This window comes from Chenopodium quinoa, unplaced genomic scaffold (assembly GCF_001683475.1).
Source record: "Chenopodium quinoa cultivar QQ74 unplaced genomic scaffold, ASM168347v1, whole genome shotgun sequence".
NCBI lineage: Eukaryota > Viridiplantae > Streptophyta > Magnoliopsida > Caryophyllales > Amaranthaceae > Chenopodium > Chenopodium quinoa.
The window spans coordinates 694,864-711,165 of record NW_018745240.1 but is presented as its reverse complement, the minus strand read 5'-3'; positions in this window follow the sequence as shown (position 1 = coordinate 711,165).

Genomic DNA, 16,302 nt, shown 5'->3' with positions numbered 1-16,302 from the left:
TACCCCTTGCTGGACCACCCTTTGCGAACTTCTCCAAGTCCAACTGTCTCTGTGTCTGTGCTGGACACCATGGCCAGAATTAAGCAAACAGACAGGCAGTAATACACGGACGGCTCCTTTAGGGCGCCTCTTAGCGAAACCTCTAACGTGCCGCCTGGCACCCCAAGTACCCCCAATGATTCAATATTACAAGAATCAGGGGAAGAATTAGAGAGTGAAGTCTCGGGCTCTGTTGGCCAAGCCCCCCAGGCGGACGCTAGGTCCGACAGCTCAGACAGTGAATCTGATCCTTGTACATCCGGCAGAGTCTCTGATGACTCTGAAGAAATGCACTCTCGGCTGGAGACAGCGAGAGAATCCCTCTGTGGAAAGGGGGGAGAATTAGGCCGAGCCAACTGCTACCCGCCGAGAGGAATTTGCTGCTTACTATCATCACGTTCCCGCAGGCAGGCGGAAAGCAATGGCTGATAAAATAGGGACTTTTAGAGCTGAACATGTCGTGGGACATGGTTTTATTTTGTGCCTGCCGGATGTCGATCGAGGACACCGTAGTCTGGCCAAAAGGGTTCAGCTATAGGGACGAATGCTTTGGATGTTATGAGGCGGCCATTCAGGTTGGTCTCAAGTTCCCCCTCCAACTGGTCGTAGAGAGAATTCTTAATGGATACCAGTTAGGTATCTAGCAACTGGCCCCAAACTCTTGGGTAAATAATTTGGGCTACGTTGCCGCCTGCGAAACGCTGGAGGTGGATCCTAGCTTCGAGGCATTCGCCCACATGCATAATCTCAGCTGGACCCCAAAGGCAAGCGGGTCCGGATGGTACACTTTGTCTAGCCACAAAGGTTATATGATGACAATAGGAAAGGAGAACAAGTGGAAGGATTGGAAAAGCAAGTTCTACATTGTCTCTTCTCCTGACAAAGTGAAGAACAAATAATACAACAAGTGGAACCGGAACCCACCTCAACTATAAGGCGGACCTGAATTGCCGCTTGTTCCCAAAAACGCCAAGGAGGAGATCTTGAACAAGGGTCTCTTCAAAATGACCATCCAGCCCAATGAGGAGACTAGGGTGAAGGAGGTCATTCCCCATAGTTATATTCCCCGATATGCCTGGCTATCTGATGGGGATTATCTGGCCGCCTGTGGCCTTAGCGTTGAGAAGCCGAGAGGTAGACGACCGAATGTTTTTAGATGTTAAGTAAGACTTTTTTTGTTTTGTCCTACTTACTTAACCATTTGAATCTTCTTATGCAGACAAAACAATGGAGAAGTTCTCGACCACCAAGAAGCCAGCTGCCTACTACCGCTCCCTTTTGGGCAAGCGGAAGGGCAAAGAGTCGCCTGCGGCTCAGACGCCCAGGTGAGCCTTTTTTCAATTTGTCTAAGATTTGATTTATTTTTCCCGCTTACTTCTTACTCATGTTAGTTTATGTGCAGGGCGTTTCATCCAAACCTTCTCTATCTTCACAGCCGGACCCGAAGCTTCAAAAGCAGACGGCCGACGATGTGACGACTCCTGGCAGGTCCAGGAAACATGTGGCGGCCCAGAGGCCTGGAAGGACCCATCCTCCAAAGTCCCCAACCACCTCTGAGAGTAGTCGGCCCCAAAAGGAGGAGGCGGCCGAAGGTATTACAAGCTTTAATCCTTTGCCTTACCCTTGTAGGGTCAAATTCAATCAGCAGTCGACCAGCACCTCTAAAAACAGCCGGCCTATAGGTCGAATTTACCCCAAGTATTTACAAAGTGTTGATTGTGCAGATGTCGGCACCCTCAACCTTGATGTCATCCTTGCTCTTCTCGCTGAGGTATTCTAACTTGTAATTTTCACTTTTTTGCGCAACTATTTTAGCCGCCTGTACTAATGCTTTGCTCTTTGCCGAATGCAGTCTATGCTGTGAGTGCATGGACTTAGAAAGCCCATCCACGAGAAGACCAAAGAGGTAAAAGCTGCGAATGCTCGCTCCGCCTCTTCTCTAGATACGACCATGTTTCAGATTGCTCAAAAAGAAATATTGACGACTGACATACTGTATTCACAGGCAACCGCCAACCTGCAGGTCAAGGCTGATTTGGACACTGCGAAGAGGCGAGTCTCTGAGCTGGAGCAACAGGTCAAGGACCTCAACGCCAAGATTGAGCCCCTCAAAGAGGCGGACGCCGAAGCAGCCGGCCTTCACACTTGGGTGGACAAACTCAAGTCCAGGCTGCAAAACAAGGAAGTCCAACTCGCCAAAAAATATACTTCAAGGGCTGAGGAGGAAAAAGAGGCCTTAGTCAAACAAATCATGGACAACTGCAACGCCATCATGGAGATGACTTGGGGGGCTCTCTTCCTGGATGCTAGCTATGATGGCTAAAAGAATCAATTCGCCGCCTCCTCTCAAGAGTACAATGATAAAATCATGAACGAAGCCCAAGAGGAAGAGGAAGAGGAAGAGGAGGACGAGTCGTCTGATTCGGCCGAGGGGTTCGATCAAGAGGAGGAGCAGGATGCTGAAAAGGAACAGGAGCCGACTAGGGAAGAGAAGGATGCGGCTGCTGATACTGAAAAGCCTCCTCCTGAATCTTAAGTCTTGGGTTGTTTTTTCTACGGCCGGATGGCCATGTACTTATTTCTTCGGCCTGCGTGTCGTATGTTTCAATCGATCTTTACCGACCAAGGGGTCGGGTTTATCTTGCCGGTTGTACTGGTTAACTCTTTTTGTCGGTCATGAGGCCGACTATGTTTATGAATTATCCTGCCATTTGGCCGGTTTCACCAATTCACACTTGCTTTAAATTTTTACATTTCATAAATTTTTTCCAAGTATAATATGCTTTTTGTTTGAATGCTTTTTTCATTATACCGACTGTGCGCCAGGTTTTCAAAGGTAAATTGATTGACTTGGAAATTGTTGATACTTTAAGGAGTATGACTGATTTCCAAGTCAGTCAATCACTATGGTGAATGCCCCAAACCAGGCGGACAGTTGGCCATTGCACAGGCGGGTAAACTTTCAGCATTATCCGGCCTTCGGCCTCAATATAGTTCTTAAGACAAACCACGGTTAGCTGCTAAGTTTTTATACTTAGCTTATTTTGTTGATTGTAAATTGGTTGTTTGTATGATACATGTACAATAGCAGGCGTCAAACGGGATATCTAACTAAGATAGCGACCGCTTGTTATATTACAGGCGGTAGCCTTAATTATCTTGGTTTAGTTAGCTTAAGTAGGAATAGTGGTAGAATACGGACTAGTGTCAATAAGACAGGCGGTTTTGTTCGTACCATTTAGGTTCCATTTTAGGTGGAACGACTGTAGTTAGCCCTTTGGGTTAATCAATCAGGCGGTTTGGACTTAGCGTATTTTTTTTTAGATTAGCTGCTAAGTATTGGACTTAGCTTATATCCTCAAATTTGGCCGTTTGTATTGCCCCTAGGCAATAGCAGACAGTATCTGACCAAGATTATAACTGTTTACCTCTTGTTTTAAACAGTCGGCAGTTTTTGTAATTCTAGTCTCATTTGATCAATTCAAACGGTTGCGAGCTTATCTTTAACTAGACAGTCGGTGGGGCGGTTTGTTTTTAAGTTTATAGTGCAATGTGCCCCCCAAATGGGAGATGCTCTCTACAACGAATTCACCCAAATGGGTGTCGCCGGACGCCTTCTCATGTTAGAGAAGACGTATTTTTTATATATTAAGTTCATCCGGCCATAGGCCTCACTTAGATCATCCGGCCATAGCCTCATTAGGTTGTTCTAAAAAGAACAGCACATAGCTGCTAAGTTTTTTAGACTTAGCTTATATTTACTCATGTTGGAGTAGATGGGAATTTGTAATAAGTTCGTCTGCACATTTCACAGGTGGCCCTCCCATTGGGAGGATTCATACAAGTAGACAAAAAGTATTGAAAACACACATCAAATTTTTGATGATATGCTTTCAAAAATTTTACAAGTCTCAGAAGTAGTACTTTTTCAAGTTGTCTACGTTCCAAGTTTTGGCTAGCTACCTGCCGTCTGGTGTTTCCAGGCGGTAGGTGCCACCTCTTACTTCTTCAAAGATTCGGTAGGGGCCTTTCCAATTAAGGGTCAGCTTTCCCTGCTCATTGGCCCTACCGATTGCCTCCATTTTTCGTAACACAAAGTCCCCTACTTTCAAGGGCCTTGTGTACTCTTTTGTTGTAGGCTCTCGCCATTCTCAGACAGTAGATCTCATGACGCAAGGCAGCATTGCCCCTGCATTCCGGGAGTGAGTCCAACGCTAGCCGCATGGCCTCCCAATTAGCCTCCTCATCATATAACATGACTCGAAGAGTCGGCTCATAGTGCTCAATAGGTAAAACAGCATCTGCACCATAAACCATGAGAAATGGGGTTTCACCAGTCGCCCCTTTTTCAGTCGTTCTGATGGCCCATAGAACATGCGGCAATTCATCCGCCCATAGGCCGCCAGCTCTTTCAACTTTGTTTTTAATGCCATTTGAGATTAACTTGTTGAAGGCTTCTACCTGGCCATTTGCTTGAGGGCGGCCGACTGATGCAAAACAATGAGAGATCCCTTGGTCTCCCAACCAGTTCTTGAGAGCAGGCGTCTCAAACTGAGGACCATTGTCAAAGACCATAGATATGGGTACCCCAAATCGGGTGATAACATTTCTCCAAATGAAGGAGATGACATCCTTTGTCTTAATGCGTTTGACCGCCTCTACTTCTACCCATTTGGTGAAGTAGTCGACAACAACCAATATATACCTTCGTTCGCCTGTAGCAGGCGTATATGGACCCAGAATGTCCATGCCCCATTTGGCGCATGGTACTGGGTTGTGAATGGCCGTCAGATCAGTGGCTGGACGGTGTAAGAGTTTGCCAAATCTTTGACACTTGTCACATTTCTTCACTATTTTCATGGCGTATGCTTTGAGGGTAGGCTAAAAGTAGCCTTGCCGCCTGGTCCTTTTTGCAAGGGTCCTGCCACCTATGTGGGAGGCGCAAAAGCCCGAATGCAGGTCCTCTAAAACCTCTCGTCCCCTTTCTAGGGTGACACATTTCAACAAAGGTTGAAGATATCCTTTCTTGAAAATTTCTCCATTATGAATTTCAAAACCGGCTGCACATTTTTTCCTTGCGACCATTTCTGAGTAAGTATCCGGCAAGGTGTCGTCTGTTAAGTAAGCCCAGATGCCATCCATCCAGGTTGAGCTTTGGTCTAGTACTCTAATGGGATCTTCTTCAATACTTATTTTTTCCATAACTTCCCAAAAGACTGACCTAGGTGTATCACAAGAAGCGGATGATGCCAGCTTAGAGAGAGCATCCGCCTGATTATTCTCTGACCTAGGCACCTGACATAAATGAAATTCATCAAGTGTCCCAGCTTCTTCCTTGACCGCCTGCAAATATTTTATCATGGCCAGATGGGTGGCCTTATAGTCACCATGGTATTGGCTAACAATCAATTGTGAATCAGAGCAGGCGTCAACTTTTCTTGCCCCTGCCGCCTTGCACATGCAGATGCCGGCTAGTAGGGCTTCATATTATGCCTCATTATTTGAGGCTTGGAACTTGAATCGTAGTGCATATTCATACTTATCCCCTTCAGGAGATTGACATATGACGTCAGCACCACAACCGTTCATGGTAGAGCTCCCGTCCACATATACCTTCCAGACCTGATCAAGGTTTTCAAGATCAATCGACCTTGTCATTTCGACAATGAAGTCGGCAAACGCCTGTCCTTTCACTGCCTTCCTTGGTTCGAAGGAGATTTCAAGGCTTTGAATTTCAATCGCCCATTTGGTCATTCGTTCGAATGATTCCATGGTTATCATAGGACGCTTGATAGGTTGGTCTATGTAGACCACAACCCGATGCGCCAAGAAGTAAGGTTTTAACTTTTTTACTGCCATGAAGAGAGCAAGTCCAAACTTTTCAACCATGGGGTACCGAAGTTCTGCATTTCATAGAACATGACTGATGAAGTAGACCGAGAACTGGGTGCCACCTCTTTCAGCAAGGAGAACAGCACTAAGCGCATGGTCTGAGATGGCTAGGTAGATATACAACACTTCCTTTGGCAAAGGGCTAACAAGCCTTGGAAAAGAGTGCAAGTGTTCCTTCAATCTCTAAAAGGCCACCTCAGCATCCGCCCCCCATTCAAACATAGTCTTCTTTTTTATGGCTTAGAAGAAATAGAGGCACTTTTCGCCTGACCGACTGCGGAAGCTCCCTAATGCCACCAGACAACCTGTCAACTTTTGAACTTCCTTTACAGTGCGAGGCGACTACATGTCTATGACTGCCTGTATTTTTTCTGGGTTGGCCTCTATCCCCCTTTGATCAATCAGAAATCCAAGAAACTTCCCAGACTCAACACCAAAAACACACTTCTTGGGATTAAGCATGACCTGGTGCCGCCTGAGTGTGGCGAATGTTTCTCGGAGGTCAGCTAGATGATCCTCCTGTAGTTTGGATTTGACTATCATGTCATCAATTTACGCCTCTACATTCCTACCAATTTGATTAATGAAGAATGTATTAATCATTCGTTAGAAAGTAGCAGGCGCATTTTTCAAACCAAACGACATCACAATATAGCAGAATAACCCTTGACCAGTGACAAATGCCATCTTCTCTTGATCTTTCTTCCACAAGGGTATCTGATGGAAACCTGAATAGGCGTCCATGAAACTCATCAAGGCATGGCCGGTTGTAGAATCGACCAAATTGTCAATCTTTGGTAGAGGATAAGTGTCCTTGGGACATGCCTTGTTTAAATCTTTGTAGCCAACACACATGCGCCAGGTACCATTCGACTTCTTGACAAGCACAACATTGGCGACCCAATCTGGGAAGTAACATTGCCGGATGAACCCAGCATCCAGAAACTTTTTTACCTCGGCGCCTGCCGCCTGACTTCTTTCTTCACCATGGTTCCTTTTCTTTTGCTTAACCGGCTTCTTTTTGGATCAACAGCAAGTTTATGAACAGCAAGATCCGGACTTATGTCTGGCATCTTTTCTACTTCAAAGGCAAAAATGTCTTTGAATTCTTTTAACAAATTATGTAAGTCTCTACCCAAGTTTGCTAAAGTAGCTGTCCCAACCTTAACTGTTCACTTTGGCCATATGTCGTCTAGAGCAATATCAATGTGTTCACCAGCCGAATGGGGACGGAGTTCATCTGACCGTTCCCCAGTCAGTGATTGCTATTGTTTTTCTTTTTTTTAATGGCCACCAACTGGTCGGCCTTTCTCTTTTTGCCAGCTGCTATTAGAGCAGGCGCAGCATCCTTGATTTTGTCAAGGTCTATTGGTTCATTACCCTGGCCGGATGTGGCCACCGTAGGCTTGACGTCCGAGAGGTAGCAATCTCTAGCCGTCTTCTGATCTCCGCTTAAGGAGTCAACAAACCCATCATCCTTCTCAAAACTTAAGGAGCATAAGGGATGGGATGATAACAACTTTTGATTTATTTAGAGTGGGACGACCTAATATCAAGTTATACGTCGTCAGCTTTTCAACGACCAAGAACCGGACTACCATGTGGCGTCCTTCTCCCTTCTCCCCTAGCCGGATGGGTAGATCTATCAGGCCTACCATATGTACAACTCCACCCCCAAATCCAACTAAGGGGTGAGACACCTTGTGCATGCTACCTGGCTTGTACTTTAATTTTGCCAGACACTTGTGGCTGATGAGATTAGACGAACTGCCAGTGTCAATGAGGATTCGGCCTACCTTCTGGTTGGCCACTTTGCATTTGATGACAATGGGGTCATCATGCGGCCTCCTGAACTTGCCCCTATCTTTCTCAATGATGATAAATTCAGGGAAAGTGTCCTTGGATGCCTGCCCCTCATCAAATGAGCTGACATCCAACCGTCTGATGTAGTCCTTGGTACCCCCAAATGGTTGGGCCACCTCCAGTAAAGCCGCCTGCTATTGTATGATCGGTTCTTCATCAGTGTCCGAACTATTAGCAGGTTGAGGCTTCTTTTTGGACGACTACCCATGTTTAGTTTGCAGAGTAACCTTGGACCTCATAATATAAGACTGAAGCACTCCTTTGTCAGCCAAACGGTTCTACAGCCGCTTGAGACTATAGCAGTCGTTGGTGTCATGGCCAATTTCCTCATAGAAATGATAATACATGTTGTTGTTCTGATTTTTAGCGGAACCTTTCTTTGCAGCCGACTTCTCAATGGTCACCCAGTCTTTGATCTCCATGAGGATGGAGTAACAATCTTTGTTAAACTCATACTTGGGGGTGTATGGTTTAGATTCTTTCTTTTTCTTCTAGGACCGCTGCTCAAAGCTATCGGCCACCCAGACTTCTTTTCTTTTTTATTCTCTTCTTTCTTAGCCGGCTGTGATGGCCGACTCTCTTTTTTGTCAGACCACTTTGAGTTCGACTTTACTCATGTTGCAGAGTTCGGTCGCCTGTATATAGGCATCCGCCTCCATCAGTGCCTCTTGGAGGGTAGCAACCCTTTTTCTGACGAGGTCGAACTTAAAGGCCACCCCGTCTTTCAGACCTTTGAAAAAGTCTGTATAGGCCACTTCATCAGACAACCCTTGAATCTGAATTCTCATCAGATTGAACTGCCTGATATAGGACCGAAGCCCTTCTCTATCTCCCAGCTGAATGGCACCCAAGTCCAGGCTTATTTTCTTAGTAGGGATATTCATAGAGAAGTTGGACGCAAACAAGTACGCAAGCGTCTTGAAATTGTTGATGCATCCGGCTGGCAAGATGCCGAACCATTGTTGGGCGACACCCTTTAATGTGGCCGGGAAGCATCGGCACCATGCGGCATCATCCAACCCTTGTAAATACATAAGGTTGGTGTAAGCCATAAGGTGATCTTTCGGATTGGTGGTACCATCATAGGTACCAACTAGAACATTTTTAACCTTGGTCGGCTGTGCAGCCTCGGTTATTTCCTGGGAGAACGCAGAGGGTTGTTCCCCAAGCCTTAGCAGACGGAGCTGCGAGTCCAAAGGTTGGACATTTTGTGCCGCCTGCCCCCCGAAGAGGGTTGGTTGCACATAAAGTTGTCCATACGGCATGTATGGCTGCTGAGGCACATACGGTGTTGGGTTTCGTAGCGTCCAACGCTACGCGGAAGAGAAACCCACCCAAGACCCGCTCACTAATTAAAGCAACTAAATATTTAATCACATAATTAAAAACATAAGAGAGAGAAAGAGAAAAGACATTCTTACCCTTGACGCGTGCTTCGCTCGATTCACTAGCTCTTACTTCAAAGCTCAAGCCTCGCAAGTGTGACTGCCTCCTACGGCTCGCACCCTTGACCCGACTCGAACGGTCTTAATCCCGAAGGTTAGTCGGGACTTGACCAATAAAAAACTAGAGTATTACGAAATTAAGGTTTTCTCACTTTACTAAGGAGATGCCTTTTTAGTTCCACTCAAGTGTTCTTCCCAAAACCCAAAACTTGGGTATTTATTGGGAATAGAGACTTTATCTCCATTCTCCCATCAATGTGGGAGATTTGTATTTTCCTCTATTTTATTTTAATCAAAAACAAAATAAAATGCAATTCAATCAACAAGCTACAAGTGGCACAAGGAGGGAGAGAGAGTAGGTTAGGACCACCAAGGGAGGACCAACTCATCTTGCTCCCCAAGCCAAACACCATCCCCTTTGGTCCCCTCCTTGACCGGCTGTCCATGCCACATGGCTGGCTGGCAGCCTGCCTTGGCTGCCAAGGCTACCAGCTGGCTCCTAACACTAAGGCTGAGCTGTCCAGCCAGCACGCCCATGCATGCGTGCAGCTAGCAAGCCACGCATGCGGGCTGATGCCTGGGCGCTGCTATCCGAGTGTGCTGGGTTGCTGCTATGCGATGCCTAGCACTCATAGTGTGCTGTTGCTTGGTGCCCCAACGCTGGCACGCAAGCACATCATGTAGCGATGGCTGGCCGAGCATGGCTAGTAAGCACACACAGTGCTATGCGCTGCTTGCTTGTGAAAGCGAGGCTAACAAGCACTTGCGTGCTGCTGATCTTGCGATGCTTGCGGGCTGTGCTTGGCCATGCCTAGCATGTTGCGATGGCTGATGTTGCTATGCTTGCAAGCACGCCCAGCCATGCTAGCACAACCACAACGCGCACACACGCATGGCACGTATCTTTCGATGCTTGGGCCATGCGATGTGCGTGTGCTAGCCGATGCTAGCCACGCATGGGATGGGGACCTCGCCTAGCCTAGCACTTGCATGGCTAGGCCAATGTGAGGCTACGGCTAGGATCGAACTTGTCGCTTGCTTGATTCCCCGTCTCGTCGAATTCTAAATTCGACTTGACTTGCGACGCTCGGTCTCGACGCTCTAAGCTCGATCTCCGATGTCTTTGTTCGTAATACTCTAATGACTCATCTAATCCATTGGATTGATTCGTAGATTAAGTAGTTATTCCATTGGGGTGCGACCCAAAGGGTTCAGTCAAGATTAAGTCGTAATATTAAATATGCATTAATATTACTGATTGGAAGCAGCCTCCACCTAGGCATTCCGATCACTTGACCTCACTGAAGAATTAGCTTTCTAATAATTTTGAACCCTCTATCAGAATTATACACTTGTTGGAAGTACACCACTACTTTCATGCGGAGCCTAATGGATTATCTAAGGGCCAGAGTGGACGGACATGCCGCCTGACTAACCCTCTCGGTTTGACTGCGAATATCTCATTAAGGTATTCTGAATGCTATTTGGATAACTCGACATTGAAGCCGACTCAGACAGCTGTTAACTCTTCTTTTGCTGGATTAACATCCGAGCATCAGAATAAGTTTTCATTGTGTCATCCGGCTGGATGTGCCGAATGGCCTTTCTCGTCCCTGTCTCAGGAAATTGGATTTTTGTAAGATCAATCAAGGGCCGCTTCTTTTCCCTTGATTTAGGATGCGGAGTGGGTTCTCGGTCCTTGACAGACTTGTTCCTCCCAAAATGGGAAGGCTTCCTGGCCGACTGCTCCTTGTTAGAGCCAGCCGACTTTTTATCGATAAGGTCCTTTATCTCCCCCTTGAAACTTGTCATGAATCTCATGAGTTCGTCTCGGGTGATTAGGGATGTGCCTTCGGCTGCCTGGTTTTGTCCAGTCAGCCGTACAGTTGGATCACTTGGACCAGCTTGATCATTGCCTCGTTCCTTTATTTCCAAGGGACGGGTACGCCTGGTTCCGAGTGAACCATCAACAGCTACATAGGTGTCGACGTCAAAGTCGTCACCGCTATTCTGGTCTGAGTAGACTTGGACTTCGGCCGAGGGCCGCTTCTCATTAGGAGGTGGTACAGACTCATGTGAAGCCATCTTAAAAGTCATCTCCCCACAGACGGCGCCAAATGTTTCGGGGTTTTCTGTGTCCTTCGGGAGAATTACAATTCCAAGACTGGATTGCGGGCGCTTGTACCTGCAAAACAACAGAGACTCCGGTTGGTGGGAGTTATGCCTCCGATCAACGCTCAAGTTAGAACGTGTTCGGATGTAAAAAGTGCGGAATGTAAATGGGATTAGGTTCCTCTTAGGAGAGGAATGATCATCCGGCTATAACAAACAGCCTCAATATCCGAGTGTAAACTCTCAGGTGTGTTTAATTCTGCAATTAATACTCTCACTGAATGTTTGTGAAAAAAAATGTTGTTCCCCAAGTGGGAACATCTCCCTTTTATAGGGTCTCAAAGTACGTGCCCAGTCTTAGGTTACGGAAACCTAGGACTGATTGGGCTGCCTAGGAGTTTGGGCCTTGAAGGCAACCATTGGTAGTTGGATATCTGTCTATCACGTGTCGTGCCCTGATTGGTCCACTTTGGACTCTTCACCGAGTGACACGTGGCAGACTCTAGTTGGTCCACGTGGATGACACATGGAGGGTCTTGATTGGTCCACATGGCAGGATAAAAATCCACTAATCAATATCCAATTGCCCGACAATTGGATTCGTACATATCCCGCTTCTGATGAGCTGCATCAGCCACAACCCGTCCAGGAACAAAGTTAGATAACCCAAACTGTGTCAAAGGAGAAGACCTTGTCAAGTCAACGCAGATATCGCGACCACAATCCCAAGAATAAAGTAACACATCTGCAAGTCTGAGGGCCCCGTCGTTCCCTCCAGACAACCCAATGTCAACGTCCTTTCTAACTGAAATCCCAGATTGATAACAAGCATCAACAAGGGTATCCCACACAACATTATGTCGATGTTTAATACCCACTATACTAGCACACGACACCATATGGTCACCGAAAAAATCCTTGAACAAGCAGAACACAGCGTCGAGACAAAGAATAATGGAACACCCACCGGTAGCACAACACACATCGGTAAGTCTTTACGTTCATCGTCTGACCCAACCCCGAAATAGGAACCGCCCGAAGCCAAGCAGAGGTGTGATCTCCATGCTGCGATTTCCACAACGCTGATTGACGAGGAGATAAAGAGAAGGTGGATTTTGCAGATCGGTAAGCTTTGTGAAATATATATCTGCCAATTTCTTCATGAGTTTAGGGGCAGCAACCTCACTAGGATTACTCAAGATGTCAGACTCCACCGTTCTATTGAACAAGCTCAACGCATCCCCAAAGGCTCGACCAAGGCCAACAACGCCAGCATGCCGTAGAAGCCTTGTCTGCAACCCAGCAGACTGTAACCGCGAAGCAAGAAAAGCATAATGACAAACATCACCTGCGGAATAAACACCAAGTCCGCCATACGCAAAAGGCAAGGTGGCAAGCCGCCACTGCTAATCACTAAACCCAGGCCCTGAAGCAGCAATGATACGCTCCAAGGAAGATCGAAGTGCCTCGTCGAATGTGTGCTGAGCCACCTCAAAAGTACTTGGGGGACAAGTACGCAAAGCAAAGTAGAGTTTAGAAACTCCTGTAAGCCCTAAGCAACAACAGCTCGCACTAAGGATCATCAATCTTAGCAACCCTATCCATAAGCGTAATGGTCTTGGTCACCCTCTACATCACAAGCTCACCTCCAAAACCGGAATCGGAACTATCAGGACCACCAAGAAACTTAACACCACGCAAGGGTCGAGCAATATTAGGTGGAAAGACACCCACAAGCCTGCTTCAAGGGTCTTCTGTAGGCCAGAAGACTTCAGTTTTTTCCACGTTAAGATGTAACACAAAACGAGGCCCTTCCTCCATAATCAACCGCAGAACCTTCCCCACCACCAACGTGTCACCAATAACAGTGTCGTCATCCAAATACCAAGCCTGAAGACATACATCAAAAGTGTCTTTGATTTTACACACCAGGGGTTGTAAAACCAAAGCAAAAAGCAGAGGACCTAAGGGATCACCCTGCTGCACCCCTTGAGACGACCATAAGGTGTGGTCCCCATAATACAATCTAGCTGGATTGGAGTAGCAGAATTCAATCCATCGCGTAAGGCCCAAACAACGACGACGAACTTCAAGTAACATGACTGCATGATCAACTAGATTGAAGGCAGTTTGAAAATCCAACAATAACATAGAAAGACCAACATCGGAACCACGATCCTCAACCAACCAATTCACAGCATGAAGAATCGCCTCACCTCTCGAAGAAACCCCAACACCAAATTGGAGACCATCAAAATAACTTCCTAAAGACTAGCCAACCATAACACCACCGACCTTCGAAACCAGACGCCGCTAAACAGTACCCACAGCTATAGGATGAATACCACCACCAAGCTTGACAAGTGGTGTAAGAGGAGCACTAGCAATATACTCTCCTAGTTCCATAGGACACTTTCCAGCTAGAAAGAGATTAACCACCTCGGGAATAGAGTCAACTAACTCATCTGATACAGCCACATCAACACCACTCAAGCAATCCATAAGGTGCTGAGCACGTAAACCGTCCCTACCACATGATGTGCCACGTGGAAATTAAACTCTTAATCTGATCCAAAACAACATCAGAAGTAGTAATGAGATGAAGGCCATCAACAGGTATATCATGCAAGGATGGAGCTGGAGAAGTAGGGTGTTTAGATTGTAAATCCACGAGAGTGGTGTCATTATAAAGAGCAACACCTGAAGAAGAAAGAACCCGGACTACAACAGTGTGGCCGTCACAAATCTTCCTACGACATTGCTTAATATTACGCTCCTCCAAATCAAGGTCCTCATCACCAACCACTGATAAAGTAGGAGAATCCTCTGCCAAAGTATCCCTCACAAGCTGCAAATTACCACCTGGTGCACTCCAAAAACAAATAGCACGGGAAATACTCTCTTCTTGATGCCAACGTTTTACCGAATACCTAGACTCAAAGCTGCTCCGCGGGCGAAAGGTTTTACTGCATTATTATTACTATTATTATTATCGCATTATTATTATAATCATTAAATATTATTATTAAATATTAATTATTTATTATTATTACTATTATTATTATCGCATTATTATTATAATCATTAATTATTATTATAATAATAATTATTATTAATATTAATTATTTATTATTTATTATTATTATTAAATATTAATTATTTATTATTATTATTCTACTACTACTACTACTACTCCTACTCCTCCTCCTCCTCCTCCTCCTCCTCCTCCTCCTCCTCCTACTACTACTACTACTACTACTACTACTACTACTATTATTATTATTATCGCATTAATTATTATAATCATTAAATATTATTATTAAATATTAACTATTATTATTATAATAATTATAATTATTAAATATTAATTATTATTATTATTATTATTAAATATTAATTATTTATTATTATCAAATATTAATAATTTATTATTATTATTAACAATTAATAATTAATAATTAATATCTCTAAATATTAGTTATCATCTTTAAAATATTAATTTTTATTATAAAAATAAATTATTATTATTATTATTATTATTAATTATTATTATTATTATCATTATTATTATTACTATTTTTATTACTATTATTATCATTAAATATTAATTATTATTATTATTATTATTATTATTACTATTATTATTATTAAATATTAATTATTTATTATTATTATTAAATATTAAATATTATTATAATAATTCAATATTAACTATTATTTTAAGCATAGCAGAGTAGATTGAAATAGAGTAGAGCAAGACTCAGCAGAGCAACTCTAAAGAACAGGACCTAAGTATCATTTTTCAAAAAAAAAAAAATACAATAAGTATCACCTTAAATCACATAAAAATCTAACCATTGCAAAGTTGATTTTTATACAATATAAGTGACCATCTCTAATAGTATGCCCGTACACAAGTTGTGATTAAAATAAAAGGCAGAGTGCAATTTGGTCTTGATGAGAGATTCTACACCTTGAGAAATCTTTGATGAACTGGCGTCTATAATGGGTAATTCCTAACCAAGCATTGTGTACGAATAAAAAAGACATTTTTTGAAGACCAAGAAAGAAAAAGGGGGTCAACAATCAATTGTGTGTACTTTAGCCTACATACAATCATTAACTTTAATTTGACACTTAATACTTCTTATACTTGACAAGTTTATACTATTAGACCACTATCAGCAGTGAGGGAAAAAAAAACTCCTCAATCTCTCTCTACCCACTTTCTCACTCCTCCAACCCAATTTCCCTCATCAAATGATTTTTTCACCACACCAATGAGGAAAAAAAAAACTCCTCAATCTCTCTCTACCCACTTTCTCACTCCTCCACTATACCCCACCATAATACACATCATCTTTTTATTTTATCTTTATTTTGAAATATTGTTTATACTACATAATTAATTTTCCAATACAATTAAAATATGTAAACATAATTTATTTTTTAATTACGTTTAAAAATAATTTAATAAAAATATGTAAAAATAATTTTTTTTTTGTAAGAAATAAGTATAATAATAAGAAGAAGAAGAAATTGAGAGAATATGTTAATTTCTCTAATTTATGAGATTTTTTTAAATTATATCAAAATGCATGTCTATTTATAGAGAAAAAATTTTTATGACCGTTGGTGTATTTTTTTTTTAAAAATATTTACAAAATATAACCATTGTAAAAAAGGTACAAAAATTCTGATTGGCTGAAGCACTGACACTGTCACCCTCCCATTGGCTAGGCTGACGCGCGTCAGTGCCAGCCATTTAATTTTTTTTTTTTTTGCTTCGTGTACTGTTCATTGCTACCAGAAAAAAAAAAAGAAAATGTATTGCTTGTGGGCCCCACGCGTGCACTGTTCATTTAGAAAAACCCTCAACTCTTGAGGGTTTTTTTTTCCCTCACTGCCGTGGTGCTCGGTTTTTTTTTTTACACCCTTATTTTTACTCGTG